At 42.2% G+C, this 22,670-nt stretch overlaps 1 long non-coding RNA gene across 1 annotated transcript in view; it reads left to right on the top strand.

Moving 5' to 3' along the window:
- LOC144341133 (uncharacterized) overlaps positions 1–19,198 on the top strand; it is a 35,677-nt gene extending 16,479 nt beyond the window's left edge. The window contains exons 3-4 of the long non-coding RNA XR_013417799.1: positions 12,858–12,950; positions 16,539–19,198. This is a non-coding gene — a long non-coding RNA (uncharacterized LOC144341133). The remainder of the gene's footprint in view (positions 1–12,857; positions 12,951–16,538) is intronic.
- The last annotated feature ends 3,472 nt before the right edge of the window (positions 19,199–22,670 follow it).

Below are 22,670 nucleotides of genomic sequence, written 5' to 3'. Positions count from 1 at the left end.
TGGAATCTCTAGGGGTGGGATAAGGGGGTAAGGATGACAGAAATATGACAGCTCAGCCTTCAGGACATGGGCAGTATCCTCAGCCTGCTGAATCACACTTAGACCCCAGATGCAGGGAGGGCTTGGACTGGGAACCAGGGGCCAGTTAAGGGCTCCTAGTTATTTTTGTTTTTATTTTTTTATTTTTATTTTTTTACTTTTTTTTTGAGATAAGGTCTCACTCTGTCACCCAAGTTGGCGCAATCACCGCTCACTGCAGCCTTGATCTCCCAGGCTCAAGTGATCCTCCCACCTCAGCCTCCTGAGTAGCTGGGACTACAGGCGGTGCCACCATGCCTGGCTAATTTTTTAAAGTTTTTTGTAGAGATGAGGTTTCATCATATAGCCCAGGCTGGTCTTGAACTCTTGAGCTCAACTGACCTGCCTGCCTCTGCCTGGGATTACAGGAGTGAGCCACCGCACCCGGCCTAGTTTTACTATTTAGTTTAATTTTTTTTTTTTTTTTTTTTAAAGAATAGGGATTTGCTATGTTGCCCAACCTGGTATCTGTAACTCCTGGCTTCAAGTGATTCTTCTGTCTTGGCCTTCCAAAGTGCTGGGATTATAGGCATGAGCCTCCACACCTGGCCCCAGTTAAATTTGAATTTCACATGCACAGGAAATGATATTTTATTTTATTTTATTTTATTTTTAATTTGTTTTATTTTGAGACAGTCTCACTCTGTCGCCCAAGCTGGAGTGCAGTGGTGCAGTCTCGGCTCACTGACTGCAGTCTCCACCTCCTGAGTTTGAGCAATTCACCTGCCTCAGTCTCCGGAGTACCTGGGACTACAGGCATGCTCCAACAACCCCGGCTAATTTTTGTATTTTTTGTAGCGTCAGGGTTTTACCACGTTGGCCAGGCAGGTCTTGAATTCCTGACCTCAAGTGATCCACCCACCTCAGTCTGCCAAAGTGCTGGGAGTACAGGTGTGAGCCACCGCTCCCAGCCAAGGAATGATATTTTAGTATAAATGTGTACGTCCATTCAAGGGAATAACAGGCAGGTTAGCAAAGATGAGTCATAAAATAATATTATTATAGTTTTGTGACCTCTCAGGAAACAAATGATATAAGCATAAAATATTATGACTTTACTATTATTATTTTATTTTTATTGATATTAATTGAATCTTAGTAGACCAAAATGACATAGGTATTAACCAAAGTCATGAATAAACATAGAGTGTGAGATGTTAGATACTGCAACACAGATAGGTTATGTTGCAGTGCAGCACTAAGAATGAATGTCTGTGTATAGTATATATTAATTCTTTTCCCCATATGATTTTCTAGAGCTGGAGGGATTAAAAAATAGATCTATGAGGCCAGGCATGGTGGCTCATACCTGTAATCCCAGCACTTTGGGAGCCCAAGGCGGGCAGATCACTTGAGGTCAGGAGTTCAAGATCAGCCTGGCCAACATAGTGAAACCCTATCTCTATTAATAATACAAAAAATTAGCCAGACGTGGTGGCACCAGCCTGTAGTCCCAGCTACTCAGGAGGCTGAGGCAGGAGAATCATTTAAACCTGGGAGGCGGAGGTTGCAATAAGCTGAGATTGCACCACTGCACTCCAGCCTGGGCAACAGAGTGAGACTCCATCTCAAAAAGAAAAAAATGAAATTTGCCTTTCCTGTCTGAACACTTTCAGAATTTTCTTTTTCAACAACAGCATCAACAACAACAAAAATAGCATGCCAAGGATATGAATAATTGAAGAAATGTGCAAGCTGTATGCAAAGAACATTGTAAAATCTTACTGAAGGTCACCAAAGACTTGAACTTGTATTTTGTCTCAATCCTCATCACAGTGCTTTGAGGTGGATATCATTTTATCTTTCTGCACCCAGAAAGATTAAATAAATTGCTCAAGTCCACAGAGTGGCAGAGCTGCAGTTTAAACCAGATTCTCACATTTGTGCTCTGTATGGTAACTAATGCTAGCCCCAAGGAACTGATACAAATTAATGAAGTAACCAAATGTGACTTCGATTATTACTTTAGGTCAAGATTATTCCTACACGCACCATGCACATGCTGGCTCACAAATTGTAGGTTTCTCCTTGGTTGTAAACATAGCATGAGTCATATTTGTGGCAAGAACCATGTAACAGTGAAAGGAAATTTTGAGATTTTTGGAGTAGATATTCCTCAGATTCTGAAATGCCCAGGTGAGATAAGCCTGTGCCTCCAGGCCCTCGCACTTGCTGTTCCCTCTATCTGGAAAGCACTTCCCCAGATTCTGGCAGAACTACCTTCCTCATTCCTTCAAATCTTTGCTTAGATATTGCCATTACAAGGAGTTCTTTCCTGGCCACCCTACTTATAATTACCATCTCTCCTGGCTTTATTTTTTCCCACAGTACTTATCACTATCTACTGTGTGTATAGTTTACATTTTTATTTTGTTTACTGTCTCCCCCTCATCCTTTACCCACCCCTCTGCCCCCCAAAAAATGTTAGCTCCAGGATAGAAGCAGAATTTTGTCTTTTTGTTTTGCCATCAGCACTAAGAACAGTGCCGTATGCAGAGTTGGTACTCAGTACTTGTTGAATGAATGTATGAGCAAATGAAACCAGAGGAATAAAGTATATATACCCCTCAAAGGAAGCCCTGCACTAGCAAATTACGAGTTTGACTCCAAGGGCATCTCAAGATGGCAGCAGAGAGGGACAGAAACAGAGAGGAACATAGAACTGACTGGCTGTGACTATAGGTTCATTCTACTGTTATCTGTTTTTGCATTTTCTATAGAGAATTCATGATTTAGATGTCCTTTTGTGACTTGCTTCTGTTATTTATATTCTGATTGCAGGATTTATCCATGTTTTCGTGTGCAGCTGTAAAATTTTGTTATTACTCTAGCTGTATGGGATACCATTGCAGGAATAATATGCAATTTATTTATCCATTCTACTACTTTGGGCATTTGGGTTGATTCTTCTTTGGGACTATTTTGATCCCTGCTGGTGTGACCACTTTGTCAAGCTTCAGGTGCACATGAGTAAGAATTTCTCTAGAAGGACAGGAATTTCTTCTCTTTTGCCAAATAATAGCAAACTGTTACCTAAAATGGTTGGGCTAATTAACACTCCCAATAGCAATGTGTGGGAATCACCATTGCTCCACATCTTAGCCAACACTTGTTATTATCTGACTTTTTTTTTTTTTTGAAGATAGAGTCTTACTCTGTGGCCCAGGCTGAAGTGCAGTGATATAATCTTGGCTCACTGAAACCTCCACCTCCCGGGTTCAAGCGATTCTCCTTCAGCCTCCCAAGTAGCTGGGATTACAGGTGCCCACCACCATGTCCAGCTAATTTTTGTATTTCCTTTTTTTTTTTTTTTTTTTGTGAGTCACAGTTTCGCTCTTGTTGCCCAGGCTGGAGTGCAATGTGCGATCTTGCCTCACTGTAACCGCCACCTCCCAGGTTCAAGTGATTCTCCTGCCTCAACCCACCCAAGTAACTCGGATTACAGGTATGCACCACCATGCCTGGCTAATTTTTGTATTTTTGGTAGAGATGGGGTTTCATCATGTTGGCCAGGCTGATCTCGAACTCCTGACCTCAAGTGATCTGCCTTCCTCAGCCTCCCAAAGTGCTGAGATTACAGGTGTGAGCCACTGTACCTGGCCTATCAGATTCTTTAATTTTGCCCTTCTGGTGAGAATAAAATGGTGTCTCCTGGTGGTTTTATTTTTATTTTCCCTGATTATAAATGAGATTGACAGCCTTTTTATAAGATCAGTTTGTGCTTTTTACATTTATGTATTTATTTATTTTGAGACGGAGTTTCACTCTTGTCGCTCAAGGCTGGAGTGCAGTGGCGCGATCTTGGCTCACTGCAACCTCCACCTCCCCAGTTCAAGTGATTCTCCTACCTCAGCCTCGTGAGTAACTGGGATTACGGGTGCCCACTGCCATGTGTGGCTAATTTTTGTATTTTTAATAGAGAAGGGGTTTCACCATGTTGGCCAGGCTGGTCTCAAACTCCAGATCTCAGGTGATCACCTCGACCTCCTGAAGTGCTGGGATTACAGGCATGAGCCACAGCACCCAGACTACTTTCTTTTTTTTTTGAGACAGAGCCTCACTCCGTTGCCCAGGCTGGAGTGCAGTGGCGTGATCTCAGCTCACTGCAACCTCCTTCTCCCAGATTCAAGTGATTCTCCTGCCTCAGCTTCCCAAGTAGCTGGGCATGCGCCACCCCGCTTGACTAATTTTTGTATTTTTAGTGGAGACGGGGTTTCACCATGCTGGCCAGACTGGTCTTGAACTCCCGACCTCAGACAGTCTGCCCGCCTCGGCCTCCCAAAGTGCTGGGATTATAGGCGTGAGCCACCATGCCCAGCCTTCTTTCTTTTTTTTAATTTAATATTATCATACACTGTTTGCATGCAGCCATCTGTATCTTCTTTATTCATATGCATTAGTAAAGGAATAAGAATGTAAGTAAATACAAAATAATTTTAATTCTAGTCGGGCACCGTGGTCTATATTAATAATACAAAAAGTTAGCCGGCCGTGGTGGCACATGTTTGTAATCCCAGCTACTCAGGAGGCTGAGGCAGGAGAATAGCTTGAACCCGGCAGGCAGAGGTTGCAGTGAGCTGAGATCGCACCACTGCACTCCAGCCTGGGTAACAGAGTGAGACTCCGTCTCAAAAAATAATAATAATAATTTTAATTCAACTTTGGAATGATCGCTGTTTTGCCTCCATACTTCCCTTTTGAAATCAATTCAGCTTAATCAGTCATTAAATCTAATTTAGAATCAAAGACTTGGCCAGGCGTGGTGGCTCATGCCTGTAATTCCAGCACTTTGAGAGGCCGAGGTGGGCGGATCGCTTGAGCCCAGGGGTTCAAGACCGGCCTGGGCAACATGGCGAAACCCCATCTCTACAAAAATTACAAAACATAGCTGGGCATGGTGACACATGCCTGTGGTCCCAGGTACTCAAGAGGCTGAGGTAGGAGGATGACTTGGACCCGGCAGGCAGAGGTTAGTTACAGTGAGGAAAAGTCATGCCACTGCATTCCAGCCTAGGTGACAGAGCAAGACTTTGTCTCAAAAAATATATAAATAAGAGAAAGAAAGAAAGAAAGAAAGAGAAAGAAAGAAAGAGAGAAAGAAAGAAAGAAAGAAAGAAAGAAAGAAAGAAAAGAAAGAAAGAAAGAAAGAAAGAAAGAAAGAAAGAAAGAAAGAAAGAAAGAAAGAAAGAGAGAGAGAGAAAGAAAGAAAGAGCGAGAAAGAAGAAAGAAAGGAGGGAGGGAGGGAAGGAAAGAATCACAGACTTTAGAAGTGGAAATCATGATATCGTTTTAGCTTAACATTTGTTGAGTGTTTATTTTGTGCTAGTTATGGTGCTTTACATACAAAGGAATGAAAGACTTGGTATTTAAAATAGCAACTTCCTTCTAAGGACAGGGAGTCTCTTATCTGGAAAGTTCACTGAGCACCTTGGCTCAATTACACAAAGTGAGTGCAGTAGGAAATTTGGTGCTCAAAGCTAGAGAAAGCCAAACTACTCTGCCTCATGAAATGAGAAGAATGTGGAGTTCTAGGGTAAACACAGAGAGAAGGAATGAGGAGGAGAGACGAGAGGAAACATGGGAGGTGGGGGTAGGGGGTTTCAGTCAATATGTGGTAGATGGATCTCAAGGTGCTAAAATGATCAAGGGATCCTTCCATTTTCGGTATAATGTCTTGCATTGTATCTGTAACAATGCACAGAGAGGGTGGCTTATGTTTTGGTGATTTTTTTTTTTTTGTAACATTTTTCCACATGGGCTGGGCGCGGTGGCTCATGCGTGTAATCAGAGCACTTTGAGAGGCCGAGGCAGGCAGATCACCTGAGGTCAGGAGTTTGAGATTAGTCTGGCCAACATGGTGAAACCCCGTCTCTACTAAAAATACAAAAATTAGTCAGGTGTGGTGGTTCATGCCTATAATCTCAGCTACTGAACCGAGATCGCGCCACTAAACTGTAGCCTGGGCGACAGAGTGAGACACCGTCTCAAAAAAAAAAAAAAAAAAAAAAAATTCCCACATAGGGAAACCCATTATGGAAGAGGACCAGCATGCTGTTTTGTGTGTTTTGTTTTTGTTTTTTGTTTTTCGTTATTTGTTTTTGAGATGGAGTTTCGCTCTTGTCTCCCTGGGCAGATCTCGGCCCACTGCAACCTCTGCCTCCTGGGTTCAAGCGATTCTCCTGCCTCAGGCTCCAGAGTAGCTGGCATTACAGGCGGGCACCACCATACCCAGCTAAATTTTCTTGGTATTTTTAGTAGAGACGGGGTTTCACCACGTTGGCCAGGCTGGTCTCCAACTCCTGACTTCAGGTGATCTGCTGACCTCGGTCTCCCTAAGTGCTGGGATTACAGGCGTGAGCCATTGTGCCCGGCCCAGCATGTTTAAGACATAGAGGCAATACTTAAACAGAATTAATTCACCACAGGCAGAAACTCAAAAGCCAAGATGAGCAGAAGAAGGTAAGCCCCACCACCTCCCCACTCACCGCATGAGGGCTGGGGTTTAAGAACATTTTATCTAAAAATAAGGGAGTAGCAAGACGCTAGCTCATCTCTAGGTAACACTTCTATTATCTGCTTTCTTTAATCTTCACAACAATCCTAATAGGTAGATATTAACATTATTCCCAAACACAGTTAAGGATCTCAAGGCTCAAAAGGGGCAAGTAATATCCTATACACAAAAATGGAATCACTGATTACTGAACTTCTCATTAATTTTGCAGATGGGGAGACTCTTCCATTCTCATCACATAGAAATGCTGGGTAAAATTTAACCCCTTTGTCCCAGTTTTTAAATACCTGGCCAATTCTGAAAATAAGAAAAGAATATCCCCCAGACTTCAGAGCAGGGAGCAGGAGCTAAAAAGAAATAGTCCATGAGGGTATTTGGAGCTAGATGAACACAGCAGAGACTGGTGATTAAACAAATCCTCAGAACCTCTCACCCTATGAGAGGTGGGGAGCTGGAACTGACCATCCCCTCACCCCAGCGTAAAGCTGAGCACCAAGAAACAGGCAACAGAAGTCCTTTTATTAGCCAGAAACACAGAAAGAAAGTTGACCATATTCCAGGGCCATAGAAAGTAAGAGAATCAGGCTGGGCACGGTGACTCATGCCTGTAATCCCAACACTTCAGGAGGCTGAGGCAGGAGGATTACTTAAGTCCAGTTGTTCGAGACCAGCCTGGGCAAAATAGTAAGACCACATCTCTACTAAAACTTTAAGAAATGAGCCCAGCATGGTAGTTCATGCTGGTAGTCCCAGCTACTCAGGAGGCTGAGGCGGGAGGATCACTTGAGTCTGGGAGGTTGAGACTGCAGGGAGCTATGATCACACCACTGCACTCCAGCCTGGGTAAGTGAGACCCTATCTTAAGAAAAAAAAAGAATCACTCGAAAAAGAGCAGAACATCCACCTGCATCATATACAAACCTGTGGTCTTAATCCATGCTACTAATCAGTCGAAAGAACCCATTCTAAGAAACAAACATAAAGCTGGTCGGGCAGGTAGCTCCCACTGGTGACCCCAGCACTTTGGGAGACAGAGGCAGGAGGATCACTTGAGCCCAGGAGGTCCAGGCTGCAGTGAGCCGTGACAGCACCACTGCATTCCAACTTGGGCAAAAAAAGCAAGACTCTGTCTCAAAAACAAAAAGCAAAACAAAACAAAAATCCAACAAAACAAAACAAAAAACTGGTCCGGAATCTATAAGGTCTGGAACAAGCACATGCATTTCACAGAAAACCACTCCCCGCAAAGATAAGCTCATGGTAAAAAAAAAAAAAAAAATTACTAAGTTCATGAAGTAAATAACCGCTGTAAGAGAAAATTAGTAGGTGCAGCACATGCAACAGAATTTAGAACCAAGAACTGTACATATGAAGCAATCTCAAAGAGATCTTAAGATCATATATTCAAACAGGCAATAGTATACAGGAATAAAACACATGAAAGAAAGAAACAAAAGAAAATGAAAGAATACAACACAAAGCTAGGAGTGGGGGGAACTGTGAAATTAAAAAAAAAATTCAACTTAACTAGAAATAAAATGAGAGTCATTAAAAATAAAACTTCAACGAACACATTATACAATACACTAAAGAGAGAACTAATAAACTAAAAGGTAGATTTGAGGAAACCATCCAAAATGCAGTTCATAAAGAGGTGAAACGTGTGAAAGAAAGTCAGAGAACAGTTCATATAGAAGGAACAGATTCAGCATATATTTACCAGGAGTCCTAGAGGGCCGATAGAGACAAGAGGAGGGAGGTAGCATCAGGCATACATGCCAAATCACTATGCAAGAGTGAGCAGAAAAAGATATTACAGACACAAAAGTTTAGGGAATTTTACTGCAAACAATTCCTTATTAAGAGAAATAACAAAGATGATATCTCAGCTAGTAAGAAACCAAACCTATAAGGAAGGTGTATAACGCGAAAAGCCAATGATGAGTCAGGAATTGATTAAAAAGTTGATAAATCTAAATAATCTTTGCTGTAAAATCATGGTAACTAACAATAATGAAGAACAACTGGGAGGATTTATTTTTATTTTGTAAGTGAAACTAAAATATTGCCCAACAATATTACGGAAGACGGGAGAAGGTTTTAGGAGTAAAAGCATGCAAAGTTCCTTGTACTGTTTGAGGAAATAATAGAGGTTTTCGTTAGCTCTAAACCTGTAATCATGCATGCTAATAATTAACCACCAATGAAAATAAATCAAATGTTTAACTTCTAAACAAGGGAAGGGCAAAGAGTGGATGAAGAAGCAAAGAAAAAGCATGGTACACATTACAGGCGGTGGCTCACGCCTGTAATCCCAACACTTTGGGAGGCCGAGGCAGGCGGATCACCTGAGGCTAGGAGTTTGAGACCAGCCTGGCCAACATAGTAAAACCCCATCTCTACTGAAAATACAAAATTAGCCCAGCGTGGTGGCGGGCGCCTGTAATCCCAGCTACTCGGGAGGCTGAGGCAGGAGAATTGCTTGAACCCAAAGGGGAATTTGCAGTGAGCCGAGATCATACCACTGTACTCCAGCCGGGGCGACAGAGTGAGACCCTGTTTCAAAAAAAAAAAAAAAAAAAAAACTATAAAAAAAAGCTAAATAAGTAAAAAGAAGCCCAAACATATCAGGAATCATAAGAAATATGAATGACTATAGAGAAATTCTCACACATATTCCCCCCAAAAAATATGCCAAGATGTGCATTACAGCTTTATTTTTAACGGGAAAAAATTAGAAACAATCCAAACTTATCAGCCTTAGGGCACTAGATAAATACATTGTGGCATATTTATAATTTGAAACTCTCTAGAGGGGTTAAAAGTGAATAAAACTTATTTAGATACAAAATTTGGGGGTTTTGTTTGTTTGAGACAGGGTGTCACTCTGTCATCCAGGATGGAGAATAATATGCAATCATGGCTCACTGCCGCCTGGACCTCCTGGGCTCAAGGGATGCTCCTGCCTCAGCCTCCTGAGTAGCTGGAACCGCAGGTGTGCACCACCACACCCGGCTAATGTTTTATTTACTGTAGAGACAGGGTCTCACTACGTTGCCCAGGCTGGTATTGAACTGCAGGGCTCAAGCAATCCTCCTGCCTCAGCCTCCCAAAGTGCTGAGATTACAGGTGCGAGCCACTGTGTCCAGTCTGACATTTGTTTTTATGTATCGAACCTAGGAGGTTTGCTAAACATATGTATACGTATAGATAGGGCCCAAAATTATAACAACTGAAAAAAAACAAGTTGCAGAGTTTTGTATATATATGTAGTATTATATATATAACATATACTATATATTATATGTTAAGAATATAGTATATATTATTATGTTATGTAGCTGTATTACATATAATGTAGCACAATATAATATACTATATATTCTATATATTATATAAAATTGTTATATATATTTTACATATTATAATATATTATATTATATATTCATGTTTTTATAGTTTATGAGCAATATATAGCTTTTTTGAATATGTAAACAAATGGCATATTATATATAATATAATATATATTTATATTAATAGTATATTAGTGTAATATATTAATAACATATTATCTATAGTTTATGGCATTATACTATATGTAATATATTATTCTATTAGTAATTATATTACTAATATGTTATATTAGTATAATAATATATTTAATTATTATACTGTAATCCCTGACGCCTGTAATCCCAGCACTTTGGGAGGTCAAGGCGGGCAGATTACCCGAAGTCAGCAGTTTGAGACCAGCCTGGCCAACGTGGCTAAACCCCGTCTCTACTAACAATACAAAAAAATTAGCCAGGTATGGTTGTGTGCTCCTGTAATCCCAGCTACTCGGGAGGCTGCAGCAGGAGAATTGCTTGAACCCAGGAGAGGGAGGTTGCGGTCAGCTGAGATAGCACCACTGCATTCCAGCCTGGGGGACAGGGTGAAACTCAACCTCAAAAAAAAAAAATTATATGTTATAATATAATTATTTTAGTACTATTATATTCCTAATATATTCTAATATATTAATACTATATTATATATAGTATAATGCCATATACTATACATAATATTAATATTAATATGTTAATAATTATATATAGTATAATGCAATTTGTTTAAATATTCAAAGAATGCTACGTGTTGTTCATAAATAAACTATAACGACATGGATGAGAAGGATACAGAAGCTTCTGGAATGGGGAAAGAGAGGTTTTCAGTTGTATCTTTTTTTTTTCTTTTTTGAGACGGAGTCTCATTCTTTCACCCAGACTGGAGTACAGTGGTGCGATCTTGGCTCACTGCAACGTCTGACTCCCAGGTTCAAACAATTCTCCTGCCTCAGCCTCCTGAGTAGCTGGGATTACAGGCACCTACCACGACGCCCAGCTAATTTTTGTATTTTTAGTAGAGACGGGGTTTCACCATATTGCACCAGGCTGGTCTCGAACTTCTGACCCTAGTTGATCCCCCTGCCTTGGCCTTCCAAGGTGCTGGGATTACAGATGTGATCCACTGCGCCCGGCCATTCAATTTTATCTTTAATGCATTACTTCTTTAAAAATATCTGAAATAAAGACATCAAAAAATTAACAATGTGTTCATTTATGTAGGTGGTTTATCATACTCTGTACTTTTCTGGATGTTTAAAATATGTCATAATAAAAATGCATTCATGACTCAAAATATTATTGAGCTGGAATATTTAATAAATTTACATTCACATTTCAATTAAATTAAAATTTTAGTTTCAAAGTGGCTCTAGCCACTTTTCTTTGCTTTGCTTTTCTTTCTTTCTTTCTTCCTTTCTTTTTCTTCTTCTTTTTTTTTAAATAGATACAGGATCTCGCCATGAGCCACAGCACCTGGCCACTTCTCATTTTTAAAACTGTAGGGAGATATTAGTGATAGCAATAGGCAAAATATAGACCAAATGAGTCCTGAGCATACAGCATGGATATAGACCCTTACGGGAACTTGGTTAAATGATGTCATTCTGTCGTGTTATGTTTTATCAAATTACTTGCAATTCCTGGAAGGCTCATGTCCAATTAATTGAGATCTTCCTATAACATTTCAGCTGATAACAGCCACAGTCATTTAAAACTGGTAATAATGATAGGGTTGTTCCAGTTACTATATATTTGATTCCCAAACTGTTCCAATTCCACGCAGTGACTTGCCAAGGTATAAATCTGGTAAAATTAACACAAAGGAAGACATTTCTCAGATTTTCTCATTTACTAAAGTAAGGGCTATAAACAGTTGTCTGAATGGCCAGTATTTCACTAGGAATTTCAACATTAACAACAACAACAACAAAAATGCTTTACAAAAGCATTGAGAAGGTTGGAAAACCCAGCACTGGCTTTAGGGAGGGAAAGATTTGAGACTTTGCCCTCAGACCACAGAATTACTGCAGGCCATTAATTTCTTTCCATTCGGGCTTTAATTGGCTTTCTCCCTGGCACAAATTCTCCTGAATCTCCTCTAACTGTCTAATCAAGGCTGAGCTGTGAAGTACAGCAAAGCAAAGTGAACTTTGTTCTGTACGTAGAGAGCTCCCAAAATATAGCTGTTTTATCAGTCATCATCAGGTTAGCACATGGAAAATTCCTTGGGCTACAGAAAGCTTTGGGGGATATAAAACTATTGATCATATCCTCCTAAGTAGCAAGTCAATTTCAATACTATGATTCCATGAATGGGCGAGATATATTCATTCGTTTGGCAGTTATATTTTTGAACACCTACTAGGTATCAGGCACTGTCCTAAGAGATACAGCGATGTAGACAGACATGGCCCCTGGCCTTATGTTGCTGATAATCCACATGGAAGAGCTGTCATTCTGGCCTGTGGAACAAGGTAATCTATAAGTGAATCCTGGACAACTAAAAATGCTAAGTGCTTTGCAGCTTGATGAATGGTGTGGAGTCTGGTTCTCTTTGTAAATAGAATTGGGGTCTTTGCAAAAGGTAAAGCTGAATTTTTTCCAAAATTCCAGTCACTGGAAGTCTTAATGAAGAAAATCTCACTCTTTGAGCCATACCTATATTTTTTCTTTTTAATTTTTAAACTATTCTTTTTTTTTTTTTTTTTGGAGACAGGGTTTCCTCTATCACCTAGGTTGGAAGTACAGTGGTGCCATCACAGTTCACTGCAGCCTCATCCTCTCCAGCACAAGAAACCCTCCCACCTCAGCCTCTTGAGTAGTGAAGACTACAGTGGCACACCACCACACCTGGCTAATTTTTGTATTTTTTTGTACAGACAGGAGTCTCTGCTATGTTGCCGAGGGTGGTCTCAAACTCCTGGATGCAAGCGATCCTCCCAGCTCGGCCTCCCAAAGTGCTAGGGTTACAGGTATGAGCAACCATGCCCGGCCATCCATGGTTTTTATTAAACACCCAAATCTCCCTAGTTCTACTGGAATAAATATGCAGTCACCACCTTACAGACTTTCTGAGGAAGACCCAAATTCTAACAGAGAGATTGAATTAAAAGAGGAAATGAGATGTTCCAGTGTGGTTTAAGGCCAAAGATAATGTGTAAGGAGTAGAAGAGAGGAAAGCACAGTGATTGTGCGTCCCTTTGGAGAGAAAGCTAACCTTCGTTGAGCATTTCCTTGGTTTCACGCGCCATTTATCCATCGTTCTTTCAATTCTCCCAACAACCCTGCAAAGTAGACACTCTTACCCCTATTTTACCATTGAAGTAAACGAAGTTCAGGTTGGGAGCGGTGACTCACACCTGTAATCCCAACACTTTGGGAGGCTGAAGTCAGAGAATCCCCCCAGCGCAGGAGTTTAAGACCAGGGCAACATAGGGAGACCCGGCTTCTGTTAAATTTAAAAGAAAGAAAAGGAAGTTCTGACGGGGGTGCCTCTCTAAGGCCTCAAACTAAGGAGTCAAGAGCAGAATCCACTCGTGCAGCTTCACCTTGGTGACTTTGAACCCACCTGGTCTGACTTACAGGTACGGATGACCTCTAAGATTCCTGCCAGTGTCTCTGAGTCAATGAGTGCACCCTGTCGCTCAGCCTGAAGTCAGATAGAAATCAGGAGAGGCAGTTAAGCTGCTGATAATTAAGGGGTTAGAAGTATAAATCAAAATGAGCGTTGTTTTATGAGTCTCTTTTTATTACTTTCAAGTTTTATTCACCTGATAAGGTAAAAAGAGAATAAAAACAATCAAGAAGGCGAGTCCTTCAATACCCAGATTGCTGCAGCATCTTTTTTCTCATTGTGTTTTGTGGACAGATTAAGTATTAAATTATAAAACTAATCTGTTCAGATATCAGGAATAATGTCAACTTTGATAAAGGTTCACTCGCTCTGAAGATTACTTTCAAAATGACCTGATCTGACTCAATGAATAATTTAACAATTGATTTCCTGGCAGAAACACTAAAGAATGAAAGGCAAGGCCTCCTAAGATCATCTTGGGAGAAAAAATTTCCTTTTCCCCGAGACCTTTATTTCACCTTAGTTTGCCTGTGATTGGCTTTGATGGGAAGATTCCGCCATTAGTTCCTGATGTCCCAGAGTTATAGTTTTTCAGAGAGATGCTATCTCTCTTGATGTGAAGATATATATCGAGGGAAGGGTTGCTTATCATGTGCCTCACCCTGGGTCAGGCACTAGGGATGCAGAAGCCAGCAGTGTGCATGGCTCCTTACCCTGGCAGAACTCAAGGTCTGGTGGCAGAGGCAGCAGACAGACAGAGACTCAGATGCAGTGTGAGCAATACTCTGGAATCGTGGAGGAGGGACTCCTCCTTCATACTCAGGGGCACTCCTCAGAGAAATGCAGGAAGCACAGGAAGTGCAAAGGCCAGGGGGAAAGAGAACGATGGCGCCTGCAGGGAGTCGCATGCATCTGAGCAGTATTTGGGTGGGAGTTTACTGGAAGCCACAAAGGAGGAGTCAGATGTTCTCACTGTAAGTGTAACAGCCACAGATACCAACCAATACAGGAATGTGTTACTGCATCAATGATGAAAATACTACAGCAGCCATTGTCATCAGAAAATTTCATAATTTTCTAAATTATTGAACAACCCTCAGGTAAGTTCACAATCTGTGAAAGTATAATCAACATTCAATTTGTGTAGTATTTGCTTTTCTAGAAAATGCAGTATATAGTGCGTATAAAAACTGTAAAAGGCAGGGCATGGTCGCTCATGTCTGTAATCCCAGCACCATGGGAGGCCGAGGCAGGTGGATCACTTGAAGTCAGGAGTTTGAGACCAGCCTGGCCAACATGGCGAAACCCCATCTCTACTAAAAATACAAAAATTAGCCAGGTGTGGTGGCTTACACCTGTGATCCCAGCTATTCAGGAGGCTGAGGTGCCGGAATCGCTTGAACTCGAGATGCAGAGGTTGCAGTGTGAGCTGAGATTGCGCCACTGCACTCCAGCCTGGGCAACAGAGTAACACGCTATCTCAAAAAGAAAAAAGAGAAAAGAAAAGAAAAGAAAAAAACTGTGCAAAAAGTTCTTTCAGTATGTAAAAATGGAGTAATGTTCTAGAAACAGATAAATTTTTTTTTTTTTTTTTTTGGACGGAATCTCACTCTGTCGCCCAAGCTGGAGTGCAGTGGCACAATTTCAGCTCATTGCAACCTCCGCCTCCCAGGCTCAAGTGATTCTCCTGCCTCAGACTCCTGAGTAGCTGAGATTGCAGTCGTGCACCACCACACCCAGCTAATTTTTGTATTTTTAGTAGAGGCGGGGATTCACCATGTTGACCAGGCTGGTCTTGAACTCCTGACCTCAGGTGATCCCCCTGCCTTGGCCTCCCAAGGTGCTGGGATTAAAGGCATGAGCCACGGCACCCAGCCTAGATACAGATAATTTTACCCTCATTCACTTATATATGGAATGTCCGATGGGATTTTCAAAGGTCATGCAAGATTCAGGAGAATTCTTTTCTTTTTTTTTTTTTTGACGGAGTCTCACTCTAGCCTAGGCTGCAGTGTAATGGTGCGATTTTGGCTCAAACCTCTGCCTCCTGGGTTCAGGTGATTCTCCTGCCTCAGCCTCCTGAGTAGCTGGGATTACAGACACCTGCCATCCTGCCTGGCTAATTTTCATAGTTTTGTAGAGATGGGGTTTCACCATGTTGGCCAGGCTGGTCTTGAACTCCTGACCTCAGGTGATCCACCTGCCTCGGCCTCCCAAAGTGCTGGGATTACAGGTGTGAGCCACCGCACCCGGCTGATTCTTTCATGTGTTGAGTTGTTCTATGTCTTTGAGGATGCCTGGTAGCACGGTTCCTCGTACACTAAACGCCTCAGTGCCTCACAAACCACAAGACACCCCCAGGGAGTGAGCCATCTTTGTTGGCTGAGGTTAGTGTTCCTGGTGTCTGTGCCCACTCTTCCCCATGGGAGAAAGAGTGACTTTTGATTGGTAAGTTTGGGAGAACTTCATCCCTTCTCTTCTGTATAAATGCCCGGGAATTCCCGTTCTGCCCAGGACTGATGGGAGAGTTAACTCTAGGAAAGAGAGCAAACCCATTAAGCTAATGATTTAAAGACATTCTCTGTGCAGCTTTGTCAGTAATAAAGCTGACATTTTTCACTCTCCGTCTGCCTCTTAAGTCTCATTTTTCAAATGCTTGAAAGAAGCATTGAAGAAAGAAAAGAGCATTAGTGTGCTCCACATACAGCCCATTTGGAGTAAAGGATAGTCATTGTCATGCCAGGAGGGTTGGGGCCATCCAGGACGCATGAGTGGAGTGAGGCATGAAGACCCCCATAGAACCTCATCACATAGGCTGTGGCTTCTCAGAGACCCAGGATTCTGGAGGGGAGCTCTTGGGGATTCTGCGAGACGAGATAAGAGGAGGGAAAGTGCCACCCACTATTTCAACCATAGCAACTGTGGTTTTCTGTGTTTTATATTGGGTTCAAATATACGTAAAATCTCATTTTTTTTTTTTAAAAAGGTTCCACGGCAGAAAGAAAAAAAGAAAGTGTTTGGCAACATCTGAGCTGAAGAGTTGGCAGAGAAAAGAACAGCCCAGGAAGAGTGATAAGGAGGTGCCAAAAATGCAAGAGGAAGGAGGAATATTTGCAGACCAGGAAGCTGAGGAATGGAACTTTTCAAGAGGCAGAAAGTGACTGCAGGTTGGGTAACACCATAGGGAGGTCAGAGAAGAGGAGAACAGAAGAGTGACCACAGCGTTTATTGACATTGTGATCTTGGCAGGAACAGGCTCAGGGCAGTGTCAAGGGCCAATCCTAAATGGTAGGGGATTAAGAGGTAAGTAAAGAAGTGAGGAAGTTGAGACCATTTGAACTTCACTGTAAAGAAGATGATGGAGACCTGGCACAGTGGCTCATGCCTGTAATCCCAGCACTTTAGGAGGCCGAGGCGGGCGGATCACCTGAGGTCAGGAGTTGGAGACCAGACTGGCCAACATGGAGAAACCCTGTCTCTACTAAAAATATGAAAATTAGCTGGGCATGGTGGTGGGCACCTGTAATCCCAGCTACTCAGGAGGCTGAGGCAGGAGAATCACTGAACCGGGGCAGGTAGGGGTGACAGAGTTTGCAGGGAGATGAGATTGCACCACTTCACTCCAGCCTGGGTGAAAGAGCAAAACTCCATCTTGGAAAAAAAAAAAAGAAGAAGAAGATTATGGACCCTGGATGGTATCAGTTTCTCCAGTGCCTACTGGTTGTCAAAAAGGTTCACGCACAAAAGAAATTAAGTTGCTGCAATGTGCTGGACAATAGAGTACTATTTGTGGTAGAAACAGAGAAATCCTTTTTCAAATGTGGTCGAAATAGGAGAAGCAGGGGGTCTGGGAGGAGTACAACAGCAGATCCTTGCCTTCTTTGCTGAAAGGACTGGTTGTAACCATTTTGTTGTTGTTTCATATTGAAGAGAGCATTAATCTTTCTAGAAGTCCGTAGCTCAGATGGGAGCTGCAGTTAACAATGCCTCCTCTGTTGCTAACACGTTAATGAATGTTGAATCAGCAGGAGAGAAATGACTTCTCCTCCGCCATATTCCATACCCTGCTGATAGCAAGGACATAAGTGCTGCTGACTGGCTGCCTAATGGTCCATGGAAGTCACTGAGGTGACATGGTTAGTGCTGCAGAACTCAAAAGGGCTTCTTCTTTCATTCTTAGACCCAGAGAAAAGCATTGGGAGGAATAAGAAAGTAGCAACTAGACAAAAATGAAAACTCTTTAAGAAGCATTGCTGAAGTTACAGGGGAAAAAGATAAGAGTCTTAGTGGTCATTTTCCTAAGTGCAGCTCTGAAATTGAAATGATGTTTGACCACTCCCACATAAAGACATGGCGAAGAGTGAGATATGCTTGCATGGCCTTCTGAACTCCACTGGGCGGAAGACCTACATGAGACATGTTAGACCACTGGAAGCAACAAAGACCCATGTTCTTCTTCTGGCTCTAGTTCTGAGCCCATAAGCCACTGTGTTTTCCGCCAGTTGCATTCTCTGTGTCTTCATCTACTCATCAACAAAACCAAATTACAGGCCACTCTGTGGATAATTCATTCAAGCCTGCCATGTTGCTCAACCAACAGAAGAGAGGAGATTCAAAGGTCAGATGGGAAAGGTGCTTCATGCTCTTAAGTTTAATCTCTTAACAACACGGACAGGCATTATTACCCATCTTACAGATGGTAAAACAGGCCAAGAGAAACAAGTCACTGGCATAAAGTCCCTCAGCTGGTAAGTGACAGAGTTGAGTCAAAAGCCCAGCTATGTCTAGCTGTAAATAATATAAAATGAATGAGTGATAATTGAGTGAATGATAAGAATAAGGAATTAAACTTATAATACGTTTTAGACATTTTAAGTCTAATTAGGGACTTTTTTGTTTGTTTGTTTTCTTTTTTGAGATGGAATCTCACGCTGTCGCCAGGCTGGAGTGCACTGGTGCAGTATCTCCACTCACTGCAATCTCCACTTCCTGGGTTTAAGTGATTCTCCTGCCTCAGCCTCCGGAGTAGCTGGGATTACAGGCTCATGCAACCATTCCCAGCTAATTTTTTTTTTTTTTTAACAGAATCTTGCTCTGCTGCCCAGGCTGGAGTGCAGTGGTGCCATCTTGGCTCACTGCAACCTCTGCCTCCCTGCTTCAGTCTCCCTACTAGCTGGGACTACAGGGGTGTGCCATCACGCCCGGCTAATTTTTTGTATTTTTAGTAGAGATAGGGTTTCACCATGTTGGCCAGGCTGGTCTTGAACCCCTGGCCTCAAGTGATCCTCTTGCCTCAGCCTCCCAAAGTGCTAGGATTATAGGCATAAGCCACTGCGCCTGGCCTAATTAGGGACTTTTGTTTCTTTCCCTGTTTACTTTCAGAATCACTTCTTTGCCCATAAACAACTAGGAGCCAGACAGTCCTGTCAGTGGTCAGAGATTCAGTGCTCAACAAATGATAAGTAGGCAAGTTCTGGCATCTCCTTCCTGTGGCACAAAAATCTGTGCAAGATTTATGAATCTTAAATGTCCACAAACCATGGGAAATATTAAGTGGAAAGCAGATAAAGAATGCTATTTTGTTGTTAAATACATTTTGATATATCCACAAAATGGAATGCAACCATTAAAAAACATGATGTTAAAGAGCTATGAATGGTTTATTATAATGTAAAGTGGGAAAAATGTGTGTGGACATTGTTAATAATAATTGACATCGGGAGATGAGATCATGAACAACGTTTTTCTTCTTTTCTGTACTTTCTTGTGTTTCCAACATTTTCTTTACTTAGTATTCACGGTTTTTATAATTGAAAAATATGGGCTGGGCATGGCGGCTCATGCCTATAATCCAAGCACTTTGAGAGGCCAAGAGGGGCGGATCACTTAGTCCAAACCTAATGACAACTCAACTTTTCAGGGAAATGCAAATTAAAATTGTTCTGAGATCATCACTACGCATTCACCAGAATGGCTAAAATTTTAGAGCCCGACAGTAGCAAGTAGGAGCAAGGAAGTGGAGCCAGGGAACATTCAAGCACTGCAGATGGCAAGGGTCCAGTGGGTGATTGGTAAAACCATTTAGCATTATCTTCTGAAAACAAATGCCTGTCCAACACCTGGCAAACCCACTCCTAGGTATAAACTCAAGAGAAATAAACACATATATCTACAAAAATATGTGTACATGAATGATTATAAGCAGCTTTAAAATTGAAAGTAATTAGTAGCCAAAACCAAGAAGCAGCCCAATGGCCATCAACAGGAGAATGAATATTGTGGTCTGTCCATACAATAGAACACCACACACCAACAACAAAAGAACAAATGACTGTTACACAGAATGACAGGAATGGGCTGGCATGGTGGCTCATGCCTGTAATTTTAGCACCTTGGGAGGCCGAGGTCAGAGGATTGCTTAAGGCCAGGAGTTCAAGACCAGCCTGGGCAACATGGTGAAACCCCATCTCTACAAAAAATACAAAAATTAGCCCAATATGACTGCAGGAAACTGTGGTCCCTGCTAGTTGGGAGGCTGAGGTGGGAGGTTCACCTAAGCCCAGGAAGTTGAGGCTGTAGTGAGCCTTGATTATGCTACTGCACTCCAGCCTGGGCAACCAAGCAAGATTCTGACTCAAAAAAAGAATGACAATAATGAATCACACAGAGTGTTGAGTGAACTAAGCCCACACAAGAGAATAATACACAGTGTGCATGATTTGGGAGTGTGATAAAGACAGCTCATACTAGCTCATGAGAACAAGTTATTCCATACATTTTGAGGAATTTTGCAATCCAATCATTAAATACATGCTTTATTTAAAATTAAATTATATAAACTTACAACTAAATAAATTGCATATAAAATAAAGGTAGTAAATACTCAAACCTCATCACTTCCTAATTATTTTACAGCATTTTTACTCTTCTCTATGCAATTGAGATTATTTGCATCTATTGTATCCATTTGGTGGAAATAATATATATAATTGTGTTCTACTGTACATATATTTCCAATACCATGTTCAATAATCACACCTTGATAGCTTCAAATCGGCAGTGGCGATTGCTAGAAAAATTGACAAAGGTACAGATCAGGGTTCCTCCTCTTCCTCCTCCTCCTCCTCTTCCTTCCTCTCCCCTCTTCCTCCTCTTCCTCCTCCTCCTCCTCCACCTCTTCTTCTTTCTTCTCATTCTTCTTCTTCTGCTGCTGCTTCTGCTGCTTCTTTCTGTTTTGAGAGCTGGTTGTCAGACATTTATCAGTACACCACTGCTATGATTACATTTGCATGAAACTCACGTATGGGGGTTAGAAGGCAGAAAGGAGATTGCCTGGGGTGGTGCTGGGGAGCTCCTTCCCAGGATGAGGCAGGCAGGAACCTTACAGAGTGATGGTAATATTATTCTACATTTTGATAATGGTGGTGATTCCATGGGTATAAACATCTGTATGCAATTTATCCAGGTGATACCTCAATGTTTAAAATAATCTTTTTAAAACATGGGATCTTGCTATATTGTCCAGGCTGGTCCCTCAACTCCTGAGCTCAAGTGATCCTCCTGCCTTGGCCTCCCAAAGTGCTGAGATTACAAGCATGAGCCACTGTGCCAGGATAAAATAAATTTAAAAAAATTTTCAAAACAGTTACCCTGAAAAGACCTTCCTCTGTAGGAAGGTGGGAAGTCTGGCATCCCCACAAAATTTCATGTTCCATCTTCATGGGGCAGCTGATTTACAAGGGACCCTGGAAGGAGGAATAGTCCTTTGTAACGATTTCCTGTGACTAAACCATAAGCTTGGAGGACAGGACCTGCATTGGCTTAAACTTTATAATTGGCCAATAGTCCCCCTCAGTGCAGATAATAATGATGGCTAATGCGTTCTATAGAGCACTGTTCTGAGTACTTTGCATGAGTGAACTCAATCTCCGCAAACTGTGAGAGGATTTTATGATTCCATTTTTCAGATAAGACAACTGAGGTTAAGGGCCTGACTCCAGATCACACAGCAAGGGAGGTGGCAGAATCAAGATTTCAACCCAGAAAACCTGCCTCGCATGCCTATGTTAATCACTACACCCTTCCCACAATAAATAAACAAATAAGCTACTAAGTTGTTAATTAATTTGCACTGGATAACATGGTGTGGCCCCCACTTCTGGGTCTTCTGACTTACATCTGTGAAAGATAGATGAAGGTTCAAACACATGGGCTCAGTCACCTGCATTCCACCCTTTCCCACACGGCAGGTGTATTGCAGGACTTACTGATCTGAAGTTAAACAAAGGGGCAGTAGACATAAGTGACTGTGAAAGACCCAAAGGAGGAGACTCAAATGGCTGTTCTGGGTGCAATTTGGTTGACTGTGCCAAGGGAGGCCCTCCGTTCCATCAAGGAAGTGGAAGCCCAAAGAGAACACATCACAGCGCATTATCGCTGAACTTGCCAGTTGAGTCCAGCCCCAGCAAGGAAAATATCGAAGGCTAAATGTGTAGTCCCATTGCCCTTGGAAATTAATTAGCCTAAGCCCACCCTGTCTGAGCATGTGACTCTCCTCACACACAAATAAATCTGCAGCAGGACCCGGGCACCATGAAATCCACTCTGAAATCACCTCTTAATTAGTTTGGGATGACTGATGGAATCAGTCAGACCTTGGATTTGCTTTAGGATCACAGAGCCCTAGCTTTTATGGGTGAGAAGACTGACATGCAGAGAGGAATTGTCTAAAGGGGGGTCCTCATGAAATAGATCAGAGACCCACCCATTTAGCTGCCACACTGTCCAATGAGCATGGTGCCAAAAAGTGCTGCTCCAGTACCTAAGATCATGCCCTTGGAGTTATGACCATGGCCTCCACCAAAGCCCCACGCCACCGTGACTGCTCGGTCTCAGCAATGGTATTTGTTGAGTGCTAACAAAATCTGGGAAAGCAAACCAGAGCCAGTCTCAGGGTGCAGGTGGTGGCAGGGCTATGCAGTGTGCTGAGGGAAGATTGCAGGGGTCCACTCCTGGAGCTGGGGCCAGGGCTCAAGGGAGGACAAGGCAGAGCCCATTTGGATCCTGACAGGGTGAAATTTCCATATCCCCTTAGACTTCCTCCAAACCTGCATGCAAC

Source organism: Macaca mulatta, chromosome 5 (assembly GCF_049350105.2).
Source record: "Macaca mulatta isolate MMU2019108-1 chromosome 5, T2T-MMU8v2.0, whole genome shotgun sequence".
NCBI classification, from domain to species: Eukaryota; Metazoa; Chordata; class Mammalia; order Primates; family Cercopithecidae; genus Macaca; species Macaca mulatta.
The sequence above is the reverse complement of the archived record's forward strand: the minus strand, read 5'-3'. Positions and strand labels throughout refer to the sequence as shown.